At 37.5% G+C, this 25213-nt stretch overlaps 1 long non-coding RNA gene across 1 annotated transcript in view; it reads right to left on the bottom strand.

The window, feature by feature from the left end:
• The window catches only part of LOC133663966 (uncharacterized), a 158871-nt gene that overhangs the window by 12937 nt on the left and 120721 nt on the right, over positions 1-25213 (bottom strand). The window contains exon 2 of the long non-coding RNA XR_009828443.1: positions 9052-9171. This is a non-coding gene — a long non-coding RNA (uncharacterized LOC133663966). The remainder of the gene's footprint in view (positions 1-9051; positions 9172-25213) is intronic.

The following is a 25213-nucleotide window of genomic DNA, read 5'->3' as shown; positions in this document are numbered from 1 at the left end:
CTTTTTTTATCAGCGACCAAAAGCTGCGAACTTTATCGTCGATGTTCTCTACTAAATCCGTTCAGCAAAAATATGGCAATATTGCAAAATGATCAAGTATGACACATAGAATGGATCTGCTATCCCCGTTTAAATAAAAAAAAATCATTTCAGTAGGCCTTTAAGATATAACACCAAACTAATAACTGTGCTGGTTTATTTGCAAGGATGCCATCATTTCAGTTTGTCTGTTTTTGCTGTTGCCAGGAAGTAGTCGTCTGGCATTAAAGGGGACCTATTATGCAAAACCAACTTTTCTTATTTGTTTGGGATCTGCATAAGTCCCGAAAATTTGAAATCAAACCATAGAGACATCCATCCATCCATTTTCTACCGCTTGACCCTTTCGGGGTCACGGGGAGTGCTGGAGCCTATCTCAGCTGCATTCGGACAGAAGGCGGGGTACAATGCAGAGATATTTATAAAACAATCTTGTCTTCCTTCATACGTCCTCCAAACAAGCTGTTTGGAACTTGCCTAATTTGTGTCACTTTACCCAGTTGTGACATCAGCGGATATCTCCATATATGATAGAAATGTACACACAAATATTTGCGTAAGCCTGCCATTTAATTCCGACTCTGTTGTCAATATGCTCCTACTTTTTCTCTATCCTCTTGTTGTGGGGCAGACTGGCTTGTACATGCACATGCATCCTCCGCTGTTGCCATTTATAATACAAAGTACCGTATAGTTCTAACGTACATAAGTCAGTAGACTCGATATGGAAGCGCTAAAAACTACAAGAAAATCACCATAGGACCCCTTTAAGTTGAATGTGTTAGTCTTGGCTTTTCTTGAACCCTACAAAGGGGTTTTCCTGTAAGTATTGACATGGCATACCCCATGTAAATTGGCATAGAGCTAGCTTGAAAAAAAACAATTCTTACTTTTGAACACTTTTCTATCAGGCATGCTTGCTTTGTTGGAATCAAAAATTGCAACATTACATAGCGGCAGTTTGCTATGAATACGCCTGTTTGCCCGTCGAGTGCTTGAGCTGGTGCTAAAAAGAAATCAGTGGATCAGAATGCAGTAGACCTGACAGAATCAGGTTGGTATCTATATTACCACTGAATATGGTACCCATCCCTAATTACATTTGAATTTTGTAAACAACAGTAAACAATATTAGTACATTCCTTTTTTATAATCACCTGTTTCTTGGACAGTCTGAAAAAAGTGGGTTTGTGTTATTTGCATTAATTCTGTTTTAAAAAGTGAAGTGAATTATATTTATATAGCGCTTTTCTCTAGTGACTCAAAGCACTTTTACATAGTGAAACGCAATATCTAAGTTACATTTAAACCAGTGTGGGTGGCACTGGGAGCAGGTGGGTAAAGTGTCTTGCTCAAGGACACAACGGCAGTGACTAGGATGGCGGAAGCGGGGATCGAACCTGGAACCCTCAAGTTGCTGGCACAGCCACTCTACAAACCGAGCTATACCGCAAGGAATTATGTGTCCGTCCAATCTTTGTATTAATTGAGGATGAGTGTTACACAAGAGTATTTCATTAACAAATACAAACTTATCCCGACTTTGTAAAGAAACACTCATTTGTTAAAGTGATCTTGCAACTGGGCGGTTTGGGGTTCAATTTTGTTCACGTGTCCTTGGGCAAGATAGCAAACTAGCCCTGACACATACTGCATCATCCATCCTTCCATTTTCTACCACTTGTCCCTCTCAGGGTCATGGGGGTGCTGTGCCTATTCCAACTGCATTTGAGCAGAAGGTGGGGTAGACCCTAGACAAGTCGTCACCTCATCGCAGGATACTGCATCATAAGTCTGGAAATTAGCCAGTTGAGCCTTCCGTGACAACATGTATCACTCTTAATATTTTAAAGTGCCTTATTGGAACATGGGTGCCACAAAATTAAAACTATTAAATCAATATGATTTTTATGTTTTGATTCGTCAAAAATTGATACCTATGTTTCATAAGTATAAAACCCTCTAACAGTCTGAGTTGATGAAACAAATCCCAAACCGGACATTTCAAGCTGATCTGTTTCATTGCACTGTTTATCTGTTGGTAGGTCTCCATGTACTGCTAATGTTTGCGCTCATGTCACCTTGGTACAATCCACTAAGCACCCAGCAGACCCCCTAGCTCAGCCAGGCCAAAGTAATCAACACATCCTGCAGGGGATACGGGAGCCTTGCTGACTGACCACAGAAAGCATCCATGCACACCTGAGCCCAGCCAAGTGAGCGAGAGACACAGTTGGAAATTCACACAGATTTGAAAGCTTTGCAAACGGCGCACGGAATTCCTAATGGTCCGTGTCTCTGAGTTTTTTTGTGTTTAACAAATATCCTGTGGTATGTGCACATTGTAAGGGTCTGGGGACGAATGCATGGTCTGACTAAAGCTTGCTATAAAGGGCTCCATGTATCATAATGGACCTTCATGCAACTCTTTGGACACGTAACAATAGCAATTCCTGACATTGTGAGAATGTCATTGCAGAATATATATATAATATATATATAATATATTCTATCCACAAAGTGTATTAACTGTGAATATCTTGAATATGCTTGTAATCTTCACTGCTATGTAGGTATGCATTTTGTTGGAGATTGCTGGTTTTATTTTGGACTTGTATCTGTGAATTTCAAAATTAGCCCTGGTGTCGAGGTGCCAGCTACACTGGCTCGCCAAGCAAACGTGTTGCATGATACACCAGGCACCTCAAATATATGCTTACAAACCGACGGTGACGAAGACTAACTGAAAATCCACCCTCATGATCTTGTGCATCAATGGAAATGCATATGTTGATTCCAGTTGCAATAACACTCCCCTTCTCTTTGTAATTATCAGTTTGCTCGCAATGGGAAGCCAACAAGCTAAATAGGTGATGACCGTTGTGTTTGCTCACATAGGGGTGTCCAAAGCGTTGCGTAGGGGCAATTTGCGGCTGGTGGCTCATGTATTACTGGCCAAAGGTACATTGTAGAAACCTTGACCTTTATTGCATACGAGATATTATTAATATCATATGTGAATCATAACTAACTTAACTATTAAGAGATCTGTTCAATTTCATTAAAATTGTGTGACCAAATGAGGACAGGAAGTGAACATATGTGCTAATAAATCGGTAGGAATTGGTTAAGGGGTAGGAATAAATATGCTTGGCTTCTTCCCTACTCCTTTTCGAACATGTTGTAAATATAATTTTAAATATGTAAATTGTATGATGTATCACTTGTAACTGTACACAAAATAAATATATTTAAAAGAGGTATTCGTACAGCCATACTTGCCAACCCTCCCGATTTTTCCGGGAGACTCCAGAATTTCAGTGCCCCTCCCGAAAAATCTCCCGGGGCAACCATTCTCCCGAATTTCTCACGATTTTCACCCGGACAACAATATTAAGAGCGTGCCATGATGGCACTGCCTTTAGCGTCCTCTACAACCTGTTGACGTGTCCACTTTTTCACCATACAAACAGCGTGCCGGCCCAGTCACATGTTGTATGCGGCTTCTACAGACACACGAAAGTGACTGGAAGACATACTTGATCAATAGCCATACAGGTCACACTGAGGGTAGCCGTATAAACAACTTTAACACTGTTACAAATATGCGCCACACTGTGAACCCACACCAAACAAGAATGACAAACACATTTCGGGAGAATATCCATCCATCCATCCATTTTCTACCGCGTAATCCCTTTGGGGTCGCGGGGGGCGCTGGAGCCTATCTCAGCTACAATCGGGCGGAAGGCGGGGTACACCCTGGACAAGTCGCCACCCATTTTGGGAGAACATCCGCACCGTAACACAACATAAACACAACAGAACAAATACCCGGAATCCCTTGCATCCCTAACTCTTCCGGGCTACAATACACATCCCCGCTACCACCAAACCCTGCCCCTCCAATCTCCCGAATTCGAAGGTCTCAAGGTTGGCAAGTATGCATACAGCTTGCCTCGGTTCAAGGTGCAAGGCAGAGACTGGGGATTTTAGGTCCAAAAACCTTTGTAACTACTTTTCACAAACATGCTGCTATGACCCTCATTTGTGATTAAGCATTGATGACTCAAGACAAGAAATCTGACGAATAATTGAAAGCTCAAATAAATGATGTTAATGATGATACATTTGCGATTTATGCAGGCTTGAGGTAGAATACTCCATTGAACTGATTTAGTCTGAAAATACTGTGATGCACTCCACACTTTCCATCAGTATATTCCATCTGTATGTTCTGACTACATGACTAAAAAGGATAAGCTGTACAACACATGTAACACGAGATATAGGGATTGATCCGAACACTGCAAGCCACCAATACATTCATTAACGTATCACTCCTCATTGCTTCCTATTGCCCTGCACTTAGTGAAGTAATTCCTAATTAGCTAATGTGCTCAAGGCGTGAACAACACTGGACCTGAGTGTGAATATGTGTTGGGTTAGTTCTTAATCATCACAGTTATTTCCAGGCATACACAACTACTGTGAGCCTGTGTGTTTCCTAATCCATTCTTCTGGGTCAGTGGTTTGTGTGCAGAAAAGATATTGAAAAAAGGCATTCTGGTAGTTTTTATTTTCCGTACAGCACTGTCCTAAAAGTCGATTGATGGTGAAGTGGAGGTTCACAAGCTTGTGCAACTAGTGTTGGATTACATTTCAAACACCAGTTGGTGTTAAATTAAAAGCTTCACAATTGCTAATTCCACAGACTAGTGAGGTAACTCCAGGATTTTAATATTCTTCTTCTTGAACCACTCTTCTTGTCTTGGCCATATTTTTTCAGTCATTTTTAAGATGGAAGAGTCATCCATACCTTCAATGTTCAACAACCTTGAACCTTGGGGGGGAAAAATATAGGGTGTTCTTTCGGGTGTAAATGTAATAAAATCAGATAACAGACATGACACAAAATTATAGTAATTTCAAATGGAAACTTTCTCGCTTTAAGAAACAAGGCTATACATTAAGGTAGTCAGTAACAGTTTAATTCTTAGATCAAGCATAGTAAAAAAGGAAGGAAAAAATGTGGATTCAGCCTGTAAATGTTAATTTCTAAAGCTATTACATGCATTAGATTAAATTGCTTTATAAATCTGTGATTAAAAAGTAGTGTTCACACTTTTGAGAGCTGTTGCACCAGTTAGATTGCATGAATCATGGCTCCAACACAATATATGTCAATTTTAAACACAGGAGAGGATTATCAAACTTTTTAAAGAAGGTAAATTATGCAATGTTGCAAAATATGTTGATTGTTCACAGTTGGCTGTGTTCAAATCTGGAACAAGTACAAACAACATGGGGGGTTTGTAAAAGGCAAGAATATTAGATGACCAAGGAAAACATCAAAGCTTAAATAAAGGAAACTTAAAGCAATATGTCTTGAAAAGAGAAAATGTGCAGCAAAACAAATTAAGAACAAAATAGGCAAAATTTGGAGTCAAAGTCTGTGACCGAACTTATAGAAACCACCTAAAGGAAATGGGAATGAAATACTGAAAAGCAAAATGAAAGCCAACATTAACAACTAAACAGAAAAAAACAAGGTTACAATGGGCTAAAGAAAAGCAATCGTCGACTATGGATGACTGGATAACAGTCAAATTCAGTGATGAATTGCAAATCTGCATTAGGCAAGGTGATGATGCTGGAAGCTTTAATGGTGACGTTCCAATGACATTTTTGAAGACGACTGCCTGAAGAAAACATGCAAATTTGTCCGTGATGATATTGGGAAATGTGTCAGGTAATGGCACTGGGGAGATGGCTGTCATTACATTTTCAATAAATGCACAAGTTAACATTGACGTTTTGGACCCTTTTCTTATTCCATTAGTCAAAATTATGTTTGAGGATGATGACATCATTTTAAAGATAATAATGCATCTTACTATGGAGAAAACTAGAGATGTCCGATAATATCGGCCTGCCGATATTATCGGCCGATGAATGCTTTAAAAAAAAATTTTTTATTATCGGTATGTTTTTTTTTTTTTTTTTTTTTTTTTTTAATTAAATCAACATAAAAAACACAAGATACACCAACCCAAAAAACCTCCCTCCCCCACTCATTCACACTCATTCACACAAAAGGGTTGTTTCTTTCTGTTATTAATATTCTGGTTCCTACATTATATATCAATATATATATATCAATACAGTCTGCAGGGGATACAGTCCGTAAGCACACGTGCTGCTGCTGGTCCACTAATAGTACTAACCTTTAACAGTTAATTTTACTTATTTTCATTAATTACTAGTTTCTATGTAACTGTTTTTATATTGTTTTACTTTCTTTTTTATTCAAGAAAATGTTTTTAATTTATTCATCTTATTTTATTGTATTGATTTTTTTTTTAAAAGGACCTTATCTTCACTATACCTGGTTGTCCAAATTAGGCATAATAATGTGTTCATTCCACGACTGTATATATCGGTATCGGTTGATATCGGTATCGGTAATTAAAGAGTTGGACAGTATCGGAATATCGGATATCGGCAAAAAGCCATTATCAGACATCCCTAGAGAAAACCATTTAAAAACTTTTCTTGAAGAAAGATACATAAGTCATGTCATGGCCTGCAAATAGTTTTTATTTTAATCCAATTGAAAAACGGTGGTGGAAATTGAAGAAAATGGTCAATAACAAGACTCCAACCTGCAAAGCTGATCTGACAATAGCAATCAGAGAAAGTTGGAGCAAGATTGATGAAGAATACTGTTTGTCACTTGTTAAGTCCATGCGTCAGAGACTGCAAGCTATTATAAAAAACATAAGTGGTGCAAAAAAAAACGGTGGTGTGTTGAGGTGGGTTGTTGTTTGTTTGTTTTTAATGATTCAAACATTTTTTCACTCTGCTTGATATAAAATTAAACTGTTACTGACTACCAAACTTAATTTGTATTTATTTATTTTAGTGTTTCTTAGAGTAAGAAATTTGAAATGATTATAGTTCTGTGACATGTCTGTTTTTTCCCCAAAAAATTAAACACTTTAATGAACATCCTCCAAATCTGATGATTACATCATTTTTGCCAGGGGGTGTACCAATATTCTAAGAGACATAGCTCCTGTTCATCAGCCACGTAATGCATTAAAGTATTCCTCTACAACAGAAAAACAGTCCAAAAGCTGAGAGCTGACATTGGGGGAGGGTGCTCCCAGTACTCATAGAGCCTTTTTCTGCCTTCAAACATGTCAAAACAAGGTAATGCCAAACAATTTCATTGTGCCTCATCTGACCACACATAGTAATGGCTAAACATGTTGGGAGTGACTTAAATGTTGTGCTTCCTTTTTTATTTTTGTGAGCGACTTGTCCAGGGTGTACACCGCCTTCCTCCCATGTGCAGCTGAGATAGGCTCCAGCAACCCCTGCGACCCCGAACGGGACAAGCGGTAGAAAATGGATGGATAGATGGATCCTGCAAAAATACTGTTTTTTTTCCACTACATAACAGACAAGTTAGATGACACTAAATGAAACACGGAATTTAAATCACTCCTAAAACTTTTGGCCATGACTGTCCCAAGCCTTTTCTGACTCATTTAGCTGATCCTTGGCAAGTTCCAGAAGGGCATATAAATGAGTCTTCTTGAGAAGCAAAGGGTGTTATCTATGGTTCCATAATAACTGTGGTCCCAGCTTTGATGAGATCATCAACACACCTCCCCTGTATAGTGCTGGGCTAATCTCAAATTGTCTTCAGGTTGATCCATCATGTCATGAGGAGAAATTTTTCATGGAATTCCAGAGCAAGGGAGACTATTATTTTGTATTTCTTCCATTTTATAATTCAAACAGTGTTCTCTATCTCCCCAAGTGTCTTGCTGAAGGGAGAGGACTACCATAACTGGTCGGTAGAGGATCAAACAGTAATTTCAATTGAATAATTTAAAAATGTTTGCGTCTTTGTCAGAAAAAATCTACCAATAAAAAATATAGACTGGTCATGTCTTTGTAAGGAGATAAACTTACTAAATCAGCAGGGTCTCAAATAATTAGTACCCCCTCTGTATATAAGGGACTCTGGCAACACATGGTCATTTGAGAGATTGGCAGTTGTCTGCATAACGTCACTGAAGCCTTCTAAGAGGAAATGTGGTACACTAAAGATGTGCTACATACATTGACAAAGTGCAATTGAAGATATAAGGAGAAAACTAGACTAGACATAAATTCCAACTATTATACATTATTTATCAGAAGTTAACATGTTATTTTATGTTATGTTATTTTCATTTATTATGCGCCCCCCAACCAACTGTTACATCGGCCAGGGCGCAGCCCGAGTAGAGAAACAACAAAAACAGAAACAGAGACTGAGACACACAAAGGAATCTAGAACAAACATTTAAGACACACAATGAACACATAAATTAAAAATCATCAGCGGCAAAGAGGTGAGTTTTAAGCTGTGCTATAAAAAAGTCCAGAGTGGTGGCGGACTTGACATTCAGAGGGCGCTTATTCCATAGCCCAGGTGCCATCACTGAGAAAGCACGGTCTCCCTTTGTCACTAGGTTTGACCGTGGGACCTTCAGGGTCATCTGGTTGTCAGATCTAAGGCAACGACCAAGCCTGGAGCTGGTAGGTTGGTCCAGGAGATTGTTGATGTAAGTAACATAAGTATGTAAATGTAACATACATTTTGCAATGGCATCTCCAAAGCAATGACCTAAAGCTTTTTTTTTGTGGACTCTGCTTAAAATTTGGTCTACCCATTATGCCTGGAAGAGTGGTCAAAAACCCAGGCAGAATTATGATAAATGTGTTCCACCCTAAAAAATAATTACAATGCATTATTAGAGGCACATAGTTGAAATGGCATCCTACGATGACGAACTTCTGTTCGTGACTGTATATTATTATATATCTGCAAAGGGCAGGCTGACTTCTTCCATTTTAATTTCCTGTATTGTGTTGACCCGGTGCCTCAGCACTAACCTTGCTAAAGTATATATTTTTACAATGATTACATCAAAAATGTCATGTCAATCTTACCGCTTCCTGACGTGCAGAGCTCAGAATTCTTTTTAGACCGCTCTTCAACCACATAGCCCCTGGCAGCCGGGGGCATGGAGCAGGTGTGCACATAACTACCAGAGGACATGAGAAGACGTACTGTAGATCAGAGAGAAGGGGGTTAAGTCAAATGATTAGCGGGAGGACAATTAGACGGCCAATGCTACTCGCATAACAGGGTGTGAATACAAGAGGTGAAAGGTTAGAGGAGGTGATGAGGAGTCGAAAGATGAAAGCCAGAGAAAAAAAAGTCAACAGGGATACTGAGATCAATATTCAAAACCTATCTTTTTTTTAAAGATATTTAGGTTTACACTTAAACAGGGTTGTCCAAACGTTATCCACCGTGGACTTCACAATAAAAATTCAAAGCATGTGGGTGGCCATTTTGATATTTTTAAAATATTGTAAAAAAAAATGCTAAAACAGACATTATATATATACAAACCCCAAAACCAGTGAAGTTGGAGCGTTGTGTAAATGGTAAATAAAAACAGAATACAATGATTTGCAAATTATTTTCAACCTATATTCAATTGAATAGACTGCAAAGACAAGATACTTAATGTTCAAACTGGAAAATGTAGCTATTTTTTGCAAATATTAGCTCCTTTGGAATGTTTCAAAAAAGCTGGCACAAGTGGCAAAAAAGACTGAGAAAGTTCAGGAATGCTCATCAAACACTTATTTACAACATCCCACAGGTGAACAGGCTAATTAGGAACAGGTGGGTGCCATGATTGGGTATAAAAGCAGCTTCCATGGAATGCTCAGTCATCCACAAACAAGGATGGGAAGAGGGTCACCACTTTGTGAACAAATACGTGAGCAAATTTTCAAACAGTTTAAGAACAACATTTCTCAACAACCTATTTCAAGGAATTTAGGGATTTCACCATCTAAGATCTGTAATATCATCAAAAGGTTCAGAGAACTTGGAGAAATCACTGCACGTGACATTGAATGCCCGTGACCTTGGATCCCTCAGGCGGTACTGCATCAAAAAGCAACATCATCGTGTAAAGGATATCACCACATGGGCTCAGGAACACTTTAGAAAACCACTGTCAGTAACTACAGTTTGTCGCTACATCTGTAAGTGCAAGTTAAAACTCTACTATGCAAAGTGAAAGCTATTTATCAACAACAGAAACGCTGGGTTGATACTTAACCTGCGCCTCTGTTTAGGTGGATACCATTTGTCACCTTGATCAGCGCTGATTTCCTGATTGGAACATACCAAACACACTGTTAAACAGGAGAGAGTCACTGAGCTGTTGGTATACAACTTTTTCTAGGACTTTGCCCAAAAATGGCAGATTTGGTATGGGCCGATAGTTCTTCAGTACTGTGGCATCAAGACTACTCCTCTTTGAAGGGGCTTAATGACAACAGTTTTTTAAGGCCTTTGAAAATGTTCCAGCCTGAAGTAATATGTTAACTAGACGAGATAATTTTGGTAACAAACTGCTCAGCACAAATTTTATAAATCTAGTGGGTAACTCATCAAGGCAGCATGTTGATGGACTCAGACTGTGGATGATTTTTTTAACTTGTTTGTAAGTGACAGGAGTGAAATGTGCCAGCTTTCATTGACTATTTGACTGCGTAGTTACTATTTGTCTCCAAGGAATTATTGAATGTTTAATGTCTTGAACTTTATCATGAAATAATATTGCAAACTCATTGTACTTTGGTGTGGAAATTAGTTCTATTGGAAGTGAAATTGGAGGGATTGTTAATCGGTTTACTGTAGCAAACAGGACACGAGGGTTGTGACTACAGTTTAGGATGATTTAAATGATAAATGGGTTATACTTGTATAGCGCTTTTCTACCTTCAAGGTACTCAAAGCGCTTTGACAGTATTTCCACATTCACCCATTCACACACACATTCACACACTGATGGCGGGAGCTGCCATGCAAGGCGCTACCAGCACCCATCAGGAGCAAGGGTGAAGTGTCTTGCCCAAGGACACAACGGACGTGACTAGGATGGTAGAAGGTGGGGATTGAACCCCAGTAACCAGGAACCCTCCGATTGCTGGCACGGCCACTCTACCAACTTCTCCACGCCGTCCCTTTCAGAAAAAAATATTTTTTACTTGTTCTACACAAAGTCTGGTTGAACTCATTTAACTTTTCTTTGTAAATCTCATAATGAGTTTGGAGCTTTGATTTTCACCATTTCCGTTCGGCTCTGGGATCTCCCTTATCTGTGCTCAGACCAAGTCTTTATTTCCCCATGGCGCCTTTTGCCTTGTTTTAACCATCCTAACCTTGACAGGAGCAATGGTGTCCAAAACATTTACAACACATGAGCAAGTCATCAACATTAACATATGGGGTGTTTTCAAACCAAATAATTTCCACAAACTGTGTCCGTATGCTATCATTTATGAGTCTTCCCCTAACAACCGCAGACCAAACTGTTGGTTTGGGTCTAACAGACAAGTGGAAGAAAACACAGAATTGATCTGATAAAGAAGCATCGATAACATTCATGTTTGAAATAGCGAGACCCTCTGTAATGATCAAATCAAGAGTGTGGCCTCTTCTGTGGGTGGGCTCGTTTACATGCTGAGTTAGACCAAACATTTCAAGGACAGATCTGAGTTCTTTAGCATGCCTGTCATTGGCAATGTCTACATGCACATTTAAGTCCTCTGTGATGATCAAACAGTCAAAGTCAGTGCACACAACTGAAAGTAATTCCATCCATCCATCCATTTTCTACCGCTTTTCCCTTTCGGGGTCGCGGGGGTACTGGTGCCTATCTCAGCTGCATTCGGGCGAAAGGCGGGGTACCATAAAGTCATAAATACATTTATTTAAATGATGTGGTTGTTTGTAGATAGTAATATATTGTTTGGATGATTGTTGTATCTCCAATTTGAATGACACATACTCAAATGATGAAAAAAAAAACAAATGACAATTTGTGGGTGCGGATATTTCCCCTGAATATGGCACAAAAACCCTCACCCCTCTGGTTTTACCGAGTCTCAAACAAATAGTTAAAGTCAGGTGGGCTAGTTTCAATCAGAGCTGCATTTGCCGTGGTTATGTGGAGCCATGTCTCAATTAAAAACATAAAAAATCGAGATTGTAAGAGGAAATTAAATTATTAATTAATTACTTAAAGATCTGACATTGAGTAGTGCGTGTTATAGATTAGCTAGAGTTGCCCTGGACATTGTATTCTTCAAAGGAATGTGGATTACATTACTCTGATCATATAATCTCACTGTCTGTCTTTTAACTAATCTATGTGCTTTGATAGTAGTTATTGTTTTAGAGGACAGCTTTTCCCTGTTGGGCCTCTGGTTGTTGTGATTTTTATCAGAACAGAGGCCCTGAGCATCCTAGACAACAGCATTGACGCTGTTGGGAATAACAGCTATGGGCAACGTTGGCGGGGGACAGGCTGGGGCATCTTTGGTTAGTTGATCAGGCTGAGGAGGAAGAGAGGCAGAATTTTTTTTTTTACTAATCCTTGATCGCGCCATGTCCGCAGTAAGGGGAATCATTTTAATCCCTGATTTCACCAGGCTCTCAAGATGGTCAGGAAGTCTCCTGGGTGATGGTGGAGAGGAGAAAGACAATGAAGCATCTCTGGAGGTTGTAGAGCAGCAGGTGGGATCCAGGTTTGTGGTGAGGGCCGTGATGAAGTTGATGACGATAAAGGAGTTTCTGCATCAGAATCCTGCATGCGGGATACAGGAGGTGCTGCTGTGGTTGCTGTGGCTGGGTCCTTTGCTGGGTTCTGAGGTGGCAGCGGAGGAGGAGTTCCTCTTCAGCTCCCCTTCTTTCTCTGGTCCAGGCCTACTCTGATGCCTCAGAGCGTGGAGGAGGTGATCTGTCAGTCGTCTCACTCCACCTCTGTTCAGGTGTGGGCCTTTTCCTTGAAACAGATCCTTTCTTTGCCAGAAGAGATTGCAGTTGTCAATAAAATGCAGTCCTCTGGACTCATAGAGTTTGGACAACCATGTATTAAGATGAAGCAGCCGGCTAATTTCGTTCATCCTCCTGTCGATGTTTGGGAGAGGTTCATTGATAAATGTACATATTTTTACTTTATCAACAAAACAGTTTCTTAAAATCTTTCTTCAGGATTTCAGACTGTTGGTTTCTGACGTCCACAGCAGCCACATGCACAAGCAGCTGTTTGATTCCTCTGTGTTTTGCCCGGACCTCAGTTAGCTGCTTTGTGATGTCTGAGATGGTGACACTTGGAAGGCTGCATGTAACCATTATGTTCAGGTTTACAGTATGTCAGATATGGCGCCATCTCCAAACAGAAGCGTATCGTTGACCTTGGTACAGGTGCTTTGTGCTCATTTATTTTTGTTTGTGATATTCAGTCACATTTGGCTGTGACCGTGGCAAATATCTGTTTGTCAACTTCATGCTGGGTGATTGGCCATGGATACCAATGTTCTGATTTGGTTTTGGTTTAGCACCAAGTTCATTGCAGGTGTCTTTACGGAGTCTTGGAAAAGACACGGTATCATTTAGTCTTCGGCTGTGTCTTTTTTCACCCTTTGAGGAGGTAAATGATGGATTTTTACTACTGGATTCCACTGGGAGTGTCTAATGGAGTCCTTGTTTGCTTTCCAGGGGAAAAAAATCCAAGCTTTTAGCACACACATTTCTTTTGATAATTCCAAACACTTTTCACAGGGAGCCATTGTTTGGGTTACTCCTTAAGTCATGTTGAGAGGGTTGTTGTCGCTGACTCGTCAGATGGATTGTAAAAGCATGAAAATAAATTAATTAAAAGTCTTGGTTCACTTAAAAGAAAAGGAATATAATTATATCCAAGACTTTTAGAATAATTTAAAAGCGTATAAAGCAGCAAGCAAGCAGGAGCAAACAGAGACTTACTTTTAATAGCGCAGCACTATGCTTTACATCCAGTCCAACCAACAATCGTCCTACAATATGATCATGTTATTCTGTCTTTTTCTGTGATATTTCCACCTAAATAAATGTTTTCTGGTGGACTAAAATCAAGTGTATTATAATGGCAGAGGCGATATGAAGGAGGAAGACTGTCTTTGAACAAACTCGTCTTCCTCTTTGCTACAACTGAGACTAGGTTTAATACTGAAGGCATGCCTGCCGCTGCCCGCTGGAGCCCACATCGGGTAATTACAGTTCACTACACAATATTACCATTGCTATGGTATATTATTTTTTAACCTGTTCTGATTGATAATCCCCATTTACAGAATATTTTACAGGCTGAATATTACATTTTGTTAATAAGTAGGTAAAGAATGTTAAAAAATTGTCATACAGAGGTATGCATGCCATTCACTTGCACTACTGTGTAGAAGTTTGGGGTAATAATTACATAAGCACACTATATCCACTCATCATCCTGCAGAAGGGTTATTCATAAGGCAGGATATAGGGATCATACACCATTAAAGGAATGTATAGAAATTTAATTTTAACAAAAAAAAACCAGCAAATTGAACTGTGAAGTTAAATGAGCAATAAACGTGTACTATTTGATTCTTTTAAATAAAAATCAAAAATGTTTACGGTGTGGTTGGGGGCATATGTGTGAGCAAAAGACTCCAAGGACAAGAAGCTGGGGTATGTGAGACTGGAACGCTACTTTCTCGACATCGTCTCCTGATGCCAGTGTAAACACTGCATCTCATTTAAGCTAATTGGGTTTGTAGTCAAGATAAATAATGTAAAAAGAAACCACTTTACCATTTTGCGAGACCTTTTCCCAATCACTGCGATATGGTTGTATTTTAACAAGCTGAAGATAAATGTGAAAATTGTACTTCGCGCAATCAAATACACATTTTTTTGTAGTCTGTCTCTTCCTGTTAAGATATACCTTCCCCCAAAATACAGTGGTACTTTTGGGTATGCATGCCTCATCTTACAAGTTTTTCGGAATACCTGCTGTCCCTCAGCTAATTCTTACGCTTTCGGTCGGTTACAAGTTTTTTTTCAAACCATGGAAACAAAGTGAATGTGAAGGATAGTGCTGGGGAGAAGAAGTGGCTGATAGTCATTGAATTTAAGAAATAAATCATCAGAAACACGACAGAGCGTGTCACAGACTTGACAAAGTAGCTTGAGTGTAGGACTGCTTGTCTGCACCATACTGAAGCAAAAGGAGTAAACAGGCCCTAACCAATCTGGCGCCCTAGGCAAGATTTTAGGTGGCGCCCCCCCACATCGGCAGTGAAGTGTATATACTCACAAGAAACCGAATAGCTTTGTCTTTTACCTTTTTTTTTACTTAAAGAAAGCAAATTAACAATCAGAATAGTTAACAAGATAAAAAAATATATAGATGAATAAATTAATACAACAAATACAAAATAAATATATGAAATACAATATTTTTTACATACATAAACACAAAATAAAATGTGTCAACAAGTTGCATAAAATAAATTAAAAATACAATAAAAATAAGGCACTGCACAAAACAAGATATCAAACCAGTATGACTTTAACAACTATATTACAAAAAAAGGGGATCCTACAGAGTTCTCTATTTGTGCGTTTTAATATTGCATTAACTAGAATGACTTACAAATTACTGTACACCAGGGAGTACTGTATATTACCTAACGTTACATTATTATTTTCCATAACAATTTAGCCCCCTCCACAATATTAACCCGACGTTAAAACAGAACTAGCTATTTATTGATTAGCAATTGCCGAATCCTGTAACATTAGCTTAATGCTAAAGGTTACTACCATATTCTGTAACAGACAAATAATTGCATGTAGGCTAACGTTACCTACCTGCTACCTCTGTCTTTTTCTCTTTTCTCCTCCTCTTCTTTTCTCTTTTTTCTTCCCTGGGCACCTGACAGTTTTGGCCGTTTTGACATCTTGTGTTGATTTTTTGATGTGGTGATCACTGGTGACGTCCAAAAAGAGTCATGATACGGGAAGGGAGGGGGCGCACCGTGCCGGGGGAGGGGGGGGCGTAATGTTGTAACAAATAATATTTCTATTAAATAGGCTTTACTTTGCATTTTAATTAACGTGGGATTATTTTATGTATTTAGAAATAATAGTACCAACTTTTTTTTTTCTTTTTTTTTTTCCCTCCAACATTTGTGGCACAGGCGTGGCGCCCCCTGATGGACGGCGCCCTTAGCATTTGCCTATACGGCCTATGCCACGGGCCGGCCCTGGGAGTAAATAACACCAGCCTAGGACGCTAAAGTAATTATCTAATTATGGACATTTAACCATGAAAATATGGAGAAGCTGCTGATGGTGTGTTTGACGGAGAAGCAGCTTGAAAGAAATATTGTAGAAGCCACTCTTCAAGGTACAATATTATCACATTACTTTATAAAAAATACTCATTATATAGTTGTTAGAAGTAAATTATATCCAATATTTGTCATCTAAAAGTTTGTTTTTCTTGTAAAAAGGCAAGTTAAATGTTAAAATTGTGCTGTTTAGAAGGTCCAAAAACGGATTAATACGGGTTTTTTTAGATACAATATCTGTCACCGCATCAATTAAACTTGTATCCTGACTTTAAACATTTTTTTGGGATACTAAGTTTCTCAGTTAATTTGAAGCTGCCTTCCGAGCCAGCTTCACATACCATCCCACTGCTAGTTGGTGTAGGGAATGCCACATTGAACCTGGTAACGTCCACCCAACACTCGGGGTCTCACTTGCCAGCATGAGCCAGCTCGTTGCTAGACAGAGAAAAAACATTGTTTTTCCAACTCTGGGTCCAAATAAAGGGAGTTTGAAGGACAGTGCTGAGAAGAAGAAAAATCGGCTAATACCCACTAAATAAAATAAATAAATCATAGAGAAACATAACCAAGGTGTGCTAGCGAAGCAGTACAAGAAACACACTGCTGCAATCGGCACCATGCTGAAGCAGAATGAGTTGATAAAGGCTATAATAAGGGTAGCCAGCAGTGCTAAAACATATTTGAAAGAAGAGACTGTGTAGAATCTGCTGATGGTGTGTTTGACCGAAAAGCTGCTCGCAGAAGTCCACTCTCCAAGGTGAATGCTGCACAATGTTGCATTACTTCATAAAACTACTGTAATGCATTCTATCGTATTGTTTCCATACAATATTACTTACCTAGAAGTTTTTCTTATTAAAAAGCATGATACATGTTAAAATTGTGGTGTTTTTTGGGGGGGATTCATGCGGTTTTAATTCATTTCAATGAGGAACATTGATTTAACTCGTAAGACATACATGTTGATGTCCCTGTCAGGGGGTAAACATCCAAAATCAGCAGGGGCTCAAATATGTCCCCCACTGCATGAGTTATTATTGTCTACAATAAAAAAATGTAATTATAAAATGTATTCCACGCTTGAAATTTAGAGATGTGGACTTACGAATAAAGTATTATATTAGTGTTGTAACTATACCAATATTTTGGTACCGGTACTAAAATTATTTTGATACTTTTCGGTATTTTTCTAAATAAAGGGTACCCCAAAAAAATAGCATTATTTGCTTTATTTTAACAAAAAAATCTTAGGGTACATTAAACATATCTTTCTTATTGCAGTTAAGTCCTTAAATAAAATAGTGAACATACTAGACAACTTGTCTTTTAGTAGTAAGTAAACTAACAAAGGCTCCTAATTAGTCTGCAGACATATGCAGTAACATATTGTATCATTCATCATTCTATTATTGTGTCAACATTATTAAGGACAAGTGGTATAAAATTAATTATTAATCTACTTGTTCATTTACTGTTAATATCTGCTTACTTTGTCTTTTATCATGTCCTATCTACACATGTGTTAAAATGTAATAATCGTTTATTATTCTGTCGTTTGGATGATTAACACTAGTTTTGGATGGTACCACAAATTTGGGTATCAATCCGATACCAAGTAGTTACAGGATCATACATTGGTCATATTCAAAGTCCTCATGTGTCCAGGGACATATTTCCTGAGTTTATAAACATAATATACATTTTAAAAATAACGAAAAAAGATGTTGTGATGCCAAAAAATATCGACGTAATCATAGTAGTATCGACTAGATACATGCCTGTACTTGATATAATCACAGTGGATGTTAGGTGAAGATCCACCAATGGCGTTTGTTTACATGTTGACACCGGTGAGCTACGGTGTGTAGTGAAGCATGTTTAGCTATTCCTCGTCCTGCAGGGATGATACTTGTAAGAAACATACTTTATTTGTCGCCATGGAGTCGAGGATTAGTGATTTAGAAGTAGCTAAAACACTGCCAACAGCGGCTGGACTTTAGCCACTGGCTAGCTAGCCATGTCTTAGAGCACCTCTTTCTGAGGGCGTTTCAGTGTTATAACTTCACCTTTATCTTTAGTTTTTATGCCAAAATGCGTCTGTTCTCCCTTTTCTGTCTACACACCGTGTCTGCTTGTAAGTACTCCGTGATTGTGCGCTGCCGAACATGCTCGTAAAACCAGCAGTGCCTCGACGTGACGACGACGCGGGCGCGGGGGGGGTGGCGGACCGGTACTTATCAGAGGCGGTATAGTACCGAATATGATTCATTAGTATCGCAGTACTATACTAATACCGGTATACCGTACAATCCTTGTGTTAACTAAAACAAATCATTAAATAAAACAAAATCTTTGGTTGAAAATAAAGCAAAAAAAAACAAACTAAAACAACAACGAAAAAGACTATTTGCAATAAAACACACATTTTAAACAACAACGACAAATTAAATTACACAACAAAAATAAACACAGTGTACCTTGTTTGAAGATATTTAATCTTACTTTATGTAGCGTAGAGCCTTTCAATCGATTCCTTGGCTTTGGTTCCTGACATACTTCACATTTTGTGGTTACGGAGTTTCTCCTCCATCATCTCGCCCCCTTTTTTTCGCTTTGGCATTTACAGTGGATGCCTGAAAAAGTTTTTTGCCGTTCATCTTCACTTACATCTCCCCTCTCTCATCAGACTCCGTAATGTCTCACTGATTGCATTCCCCCCGACTAATCTAATTTTCCTACAATACCCGCACATCCCCCAACCCTCTTGGAGTGGATCCACATCACATCCATTTCCATGCACGCACCCCCTCAACCCCCCGCCATGACAGCACATTCTAATTTTGGGTCGAAAGCACCCATAAGCCACCGCTGCCTTAACCACCGCGATCATGTTACCGCCTTCACATAAACAAAACTTGCTTCAACTAACTGCTCAGACGTCGTCGTGCGTCCACACAAAGCAGCAGGAAGAAACCCTCACAAATCCTAACCTTGCAATTAAGATAACGTTAATACGCTGTTGGGATGGTGTCATTAATTGTCCCGCAGCAAATGCAATTAGCCCCGGCATCAAAAGCAATGACCGTTGCCAGACGACACTAATTTGTTTCAGATTTGTCGCACCTTTGCAACAAGCTCCATATGACCTGGTATTAGACTTCAACTCCCGTGGTGCTTTGCTAAGTTGATCAATGGTTCTGCAGATATTAAAGGTCATGATCCAGTGGGTCTAACAGACAGTCCAGACTAAACAAGCATGCATCTTGTCATGATAAATAAAAAAATTGTTCATGAAATCAAAAATGGAGTTCAATCGAAAAACAGCTGTTGGTTAAACACTAAAACGTGGAAACATGTTTTGGGTCGATCCTGGCACCAATGCACACACATCGTTTAAATTAAAAATGAATTCCGATTCTTAACGGTTATCACACCGCTCATAGAATTAAATTGGTGGTACTTCTACGTTTGTATAAAGACTGACATAGTTGAATCCCTCCCATAAATTTGTGATGTTGCTATCATGCCCATTCAACCAATCCCTGTGAATTATGCTCAGCCTCGCAATTTTGGCCAATCAGCGTAATTCGTGCCAATCAAATTATGCTCTGAGCGCTGCTGAAATGCACACATCGACTGTCTAATACAAAGGTGCCCAAACTACGGCTCGCCAGTGTCCAAAATCCGGCCCGCGGGAAGTCCCAAGTCAAAAAAAACATTAAAAAATTTTTATTTTTATTTTTGTAATAATAATTTTTAAAAATATGTCCTTTCTAATCAATTTTTTTTACCGCTTGTTACTCTCAGTGTCTCCTAGCCGCTCAGGCAAATCATATTGTCTAAAAATGCATAATCCCATCTGTAACGTGACATCATCGCGCTCGGAATATATATATATATATATATATATATATATATATATATATATATATATATATATATATATATATATATATATATATATATATATATATATATACACTGCCGTTCAAAAGTTTGGGGTCACATTATAATGTCCTTATTTTTGAAGGAAAAGCACTGTACTTTTCAATGAAGATGACTTTAAACTAGTCTTAACTTTAAAGAAATACACTCTATACATTGCTAATGTGGTAAATGACTATTCTAGCTGCAAATGTCTGGTTTTTGGTGCAATATATACTTAGGTGTATAGAGGCCCATTTCCAGAAACTATCACTCCAGTGTTCTAATGGTACAATGTGTTTGCTCATTGGCTCAGAAGGCTAATTGATGATTAGAAAACCCTTGTGCAATCATGTTCACACATCTGAAAACACTTCAGCTCCTTACAGAAGCTACAAAACTGACCTTCCTTTGAGCAGATTGAGTTTCTGGAGCATCACATTTGTGGGGTCAATTAAACGCTGAAAATGGCCAGAAAAAGAGAATTTTCATCTTAAACTCGACAGAAATGAAGGCTATTGCACAAGATTTTTTGGGTGACACCAAATTTTTGAACGGTAGTGTATATATATATATATATATATATATATATATATATATATATATATATATATATATATATATACATATATATATATATATATATATATATATATATATATATATATATATATATATGTATATATATATATATATATATATATATATGTATATATATATATATGTATATATTTATATATACATATATATATATATATATAGATATATATATATATATATATATATATATATATATATATATATATATATGTATATATATATATATATATATATATGTATATATATATATACATATATTTATATATATATATATATATTTATGTATATATATATATATATACATATATATATATATATATGTGTACATATATATATATATATATATATATATATATATATATATATATATATATATATATATATATATATATATATATATATATATATATATAGTCGAGGTTTCTGTGGTTTATCCGTTATACAGTGCTCAATACCGTTAGGTCAGGAAAAAACACAGAGGCTTTTTCATCCCTAATTATTAGTATTAATTAATTCAAATGAAACAGTAATTTGACAATAACCTGAGTATGTGCTTTTACTGCCATCTAGTGTCTATTTTTTTAAGTTTGTGTAGTATAAAATGAGTAAAACAACACAGTATTTGTTTATCTTTTTTGTTGCAATCCTGTGATTTTTTGAGAAACATTTAAAACATGGATGGACAAAAATTAACAATAAGTTAATGTTATTGAAATAAAACATCCAAACATTAAAAATGTTCCCGAAACCTCACGGAAAAGCTGCCACAAATTTAGGCAATCACAATAAATCTTAACCAAAATCTGCAAAATCCCGGCGGGACTGATAGATATGGATGGCTGTCCTAGGAGCAATACCTGAGAGGTTGATGTGAGAGTCTCACATCAACTCACATCATCACATCATGGTTGGGGGCGTGGTTATTTACAGCTAGAATTCACCAACTCGAGTATTTCATATATATATATATATATATATATATATATATATATATATATATATATATATATATATATATATATATATACACATATATGTATGTATGAAATACGTGACTTTCAGTGAATTCTAGATATATATATATATATATATATATATATATATATATATATATATATATATTTATATATATATATATATATATATATATATATATATATATATATATATATATATATATATATATATATATATATATATATATATATATATATATATATATATATATATATTTATTTTATTTATATAAAATAAATATAAAAAATATAAAAAAATACTTGAATTTCAGTCTTGGCAGTATTGTCCTGTTTAACTTCTCCGTTCATTGGGCAGGCAAAGCCTCTATTGTGGGAAAGCGGACGTGAGAACAGGCTGTCCCCACTCAGTCTCAGGTCCGCATTGAGCTGGAGGGGGCGTGGCCTCCAGCTCCGGCTGAATACCGGGAGTTTGTCGGGAGAAAATCTCTGCCGGGAGGTTGTCGGGAGAGGCGCTGAATACCGGGATTCTCCCGCTAAAAACGGGAGGGTTGGCAAGTATGTGTGAGACTGATATTAATTAATCTGAAAAATATTTTTTAATAGCCCTTTTTTGCAAACTCAAACAACGAGCTCTTATTTTTACATAATGTCCAATGCTTTTCTCAGACAGCAAGAGAAGGAATGGCCGGGACAAAATGTAATTGTAAATCCCTGAAGGCAGCAGGAGCAAGGATTAGCATGTTAACACTATTTTTGTTGCAATCCTCCAAATTGGATTGTTATTTTGCATTCTGCACATCTTCATGTTTTGAGACACACCTAATAAACCTTTATATAACAAAACCTGTGTTTGCACAGTGGGTGGAGAACAAGTAAAAGGTGACACTTAAGTTGTTTGTGGGTGTTTTGTTCATTAAAGTATGTCTGTTTGCAAATATTTTCACATTCGTTTTAGTATATTATAGCAAAGGATGTATACCTGTCACATTCAAACTAATACGGAACCAATACTCAGTACCTGGGAATTAACACTGGTACTGTCCTGTGGTTTAATAAGTGTTAACTGTTTAATAATACATTCTTATTTTGTAATGTAACATTTAAAAACACACTCATTATGATAACTGTGCTGTCCTGTTGTTATATCTTGTTTTATTATTACATTTCTGAGTCTGATTTGCAAGTACTATATAATAGATTTTGCATGCAGTTGCAATTAAAAAATGTTAGAGGGCTGTAGTATATACACTACAGTGTGTTACCTAGCTAGAAAGTAGTCTTTGCCATGGAGCCAGCCAAGTCTTATGTTGCGTCCTACAAAGCCGTTCTATTGTAAGTATTGTACTTCTTACACAACAGATGTTTGATTGTAACGTGCATCTTAGTTGTTGGTTTTATTACCAAATTTGTGAGGTTTTGAAACATCATGTAAAACTGCTAATGCTATTCGGGAGCAGGTATACGTAAATTAGCATCAAGCTACAGCATTTTGGAAAAGTAGAGCCTTACTGTACGTTCAAGCTTTTTCTTTCAGGCATACTTAAATGTGTTGCCATTGAACATTGCAACATTACCTAGAGCAGGGGTGTCAAACTCGATTTAGCTCAAAAGCCACATGGAGGAAATTCTATTCCCACGTGGGCCAGACTGGTAAATTCATGGCATAATCATTTCAAAATACAACTTCATATGGTTTTCTTTGTTTTTACTTTGGCCCGAAAAGAACAAGCACATTCTGAAAATGAACATATCCCAAAAACTCCTCTTGACAAAACACTTCAAGTTAGTTGAAAATTCCGAGGAAAAAAATGGTGCAGTTTCCAAAAACACCATGAAGAACACAATGAACTTAGACTTTGTCTCAGTGTATCTTCAAAGCCATTAAACCAGTGGTTCTTAACCTGGGTTCGATCAAACCCTAGGGGTTCGGTGAGTCGGCCTCAGGGATTCGGCGGAGGTCAAAACACACCAGACTCATCGTGTAAATACAAACTTCTCCCTCTCGGCGTATTACGGATACGGCAACATTTGACTGATTTGCAGGTGTGTAATTTGTTGTGAGTTTATGCACTGTGTTGGTTTTGTTCTTTGAACAAGGTGATGTTCATGCACGGTTCATTTTGTGCACCAGTAAAAAAAAAAACATTAATTAGTTGCTTATTAACATGCAAATTAGTAACATATTGGCTCTTAACTAGTCATTGTTAAGTATTTATTAATGCCTTATTCAGCATGGCCTTATTATAACCCTAACCCTCTAACCCTGACCCTAACCCTAACCAAATAACTGTAAATTAAGTATTTGTTATTTAGAATATGATCCCCATACTAAAGTGTTACCAAAACATATAACTTTGTCTTGAATTTGAAAAAAAAAAAGTGTATTTTTCACTAAAGAAGGGTTCGGTGAACGCGCATATGAAACTGGTGGGGTTCGGTACCTCCAACAAGGTTAAGAACCACTGCATTAAACTGTTAGTCACAGCCTATTAAGGATTGAACAAAATACAATAGATAATAAGTAATAAAGTCTTCAAGGTGTTAAATACTTAATTTGCCATTTCCCTGTATTAATTCTGCACTAACGCAAGAAACCATACAAACTGAGATAGAAACTATTCAAGAGGGTTGAGTTACTCCCTGTATTTAGGCATCACTGTGTATTGATATAAAAATAAAAGCTGTGCAATACATAACCAATTTTATCAAACCAAATGTATGAACTGAAGAGACTGACAGTATCGCAGTAAACCATTTACTGTTCACTTTCTTTAAATTTCGACAACCGACAATAATTTTCATAGAACTATATAAATGTTAGGATGTTATTCATGACATCATTATTCATGCGTTCGATAAGTCTCGTCTCGATTACTGTAAAATTCTAGACATTTTCGGGCCTCCCTATGTCTAGCATTAAAAGATTACAGTTGGTACAAAAATGCTGCTTCTAGACTTTTGACAAGGACAAGAAAGTTTGATCATATTACGCCTATACTGGCTCACCTGCACTGGCTTCCTGTGCACTTAAGATGCGACTTTAAGGTTTTACTACTTACGTATAAAATACTAAAAGGTCTAGCTCCATCCTATCTTGCTGATTGTATTGTACCATATGTCCCGGCAAGAAATATGCGTTCAAAGAACTCCGGCTTGTTAATGATTCCCAGAGCCCAAAAACAGTCTGCGGGCTATGGAGCGTTTTCTATTCGGGCTTCAGTACTCTGGATTGCCCTCCCGGTAACAGTTACAGATGTTACCTCAGTAGAAGCATTTAAGTCCCATTTTAAAACTCATTTGTATACTCTAGCCTTTAAAGAGACCCCCCTTTTAGACAAGTTTATCTGCCGTCTCTTTTCTGC

The sequence above is a fragment of the Entelurus aequoreus genome, linkage group LG13 (genome assembly GCF_033978785.1).
Source record: "Entelurus aequoreus isolate RoL-2023_Sb linkage group LG13, RoL_Eaeq_v1.1, whole genome shotgun sequence".
NCBI classification, from domain to species: Eukaryota; Metazoa; Chordata; class Actinopteri; order Syngnathiformes; family Syngnathidae; genus Entelurus; species Entelurus aequoreus.
This window is presented reverse-complemented; position numbering and strand designations above follow the sequence as displayed.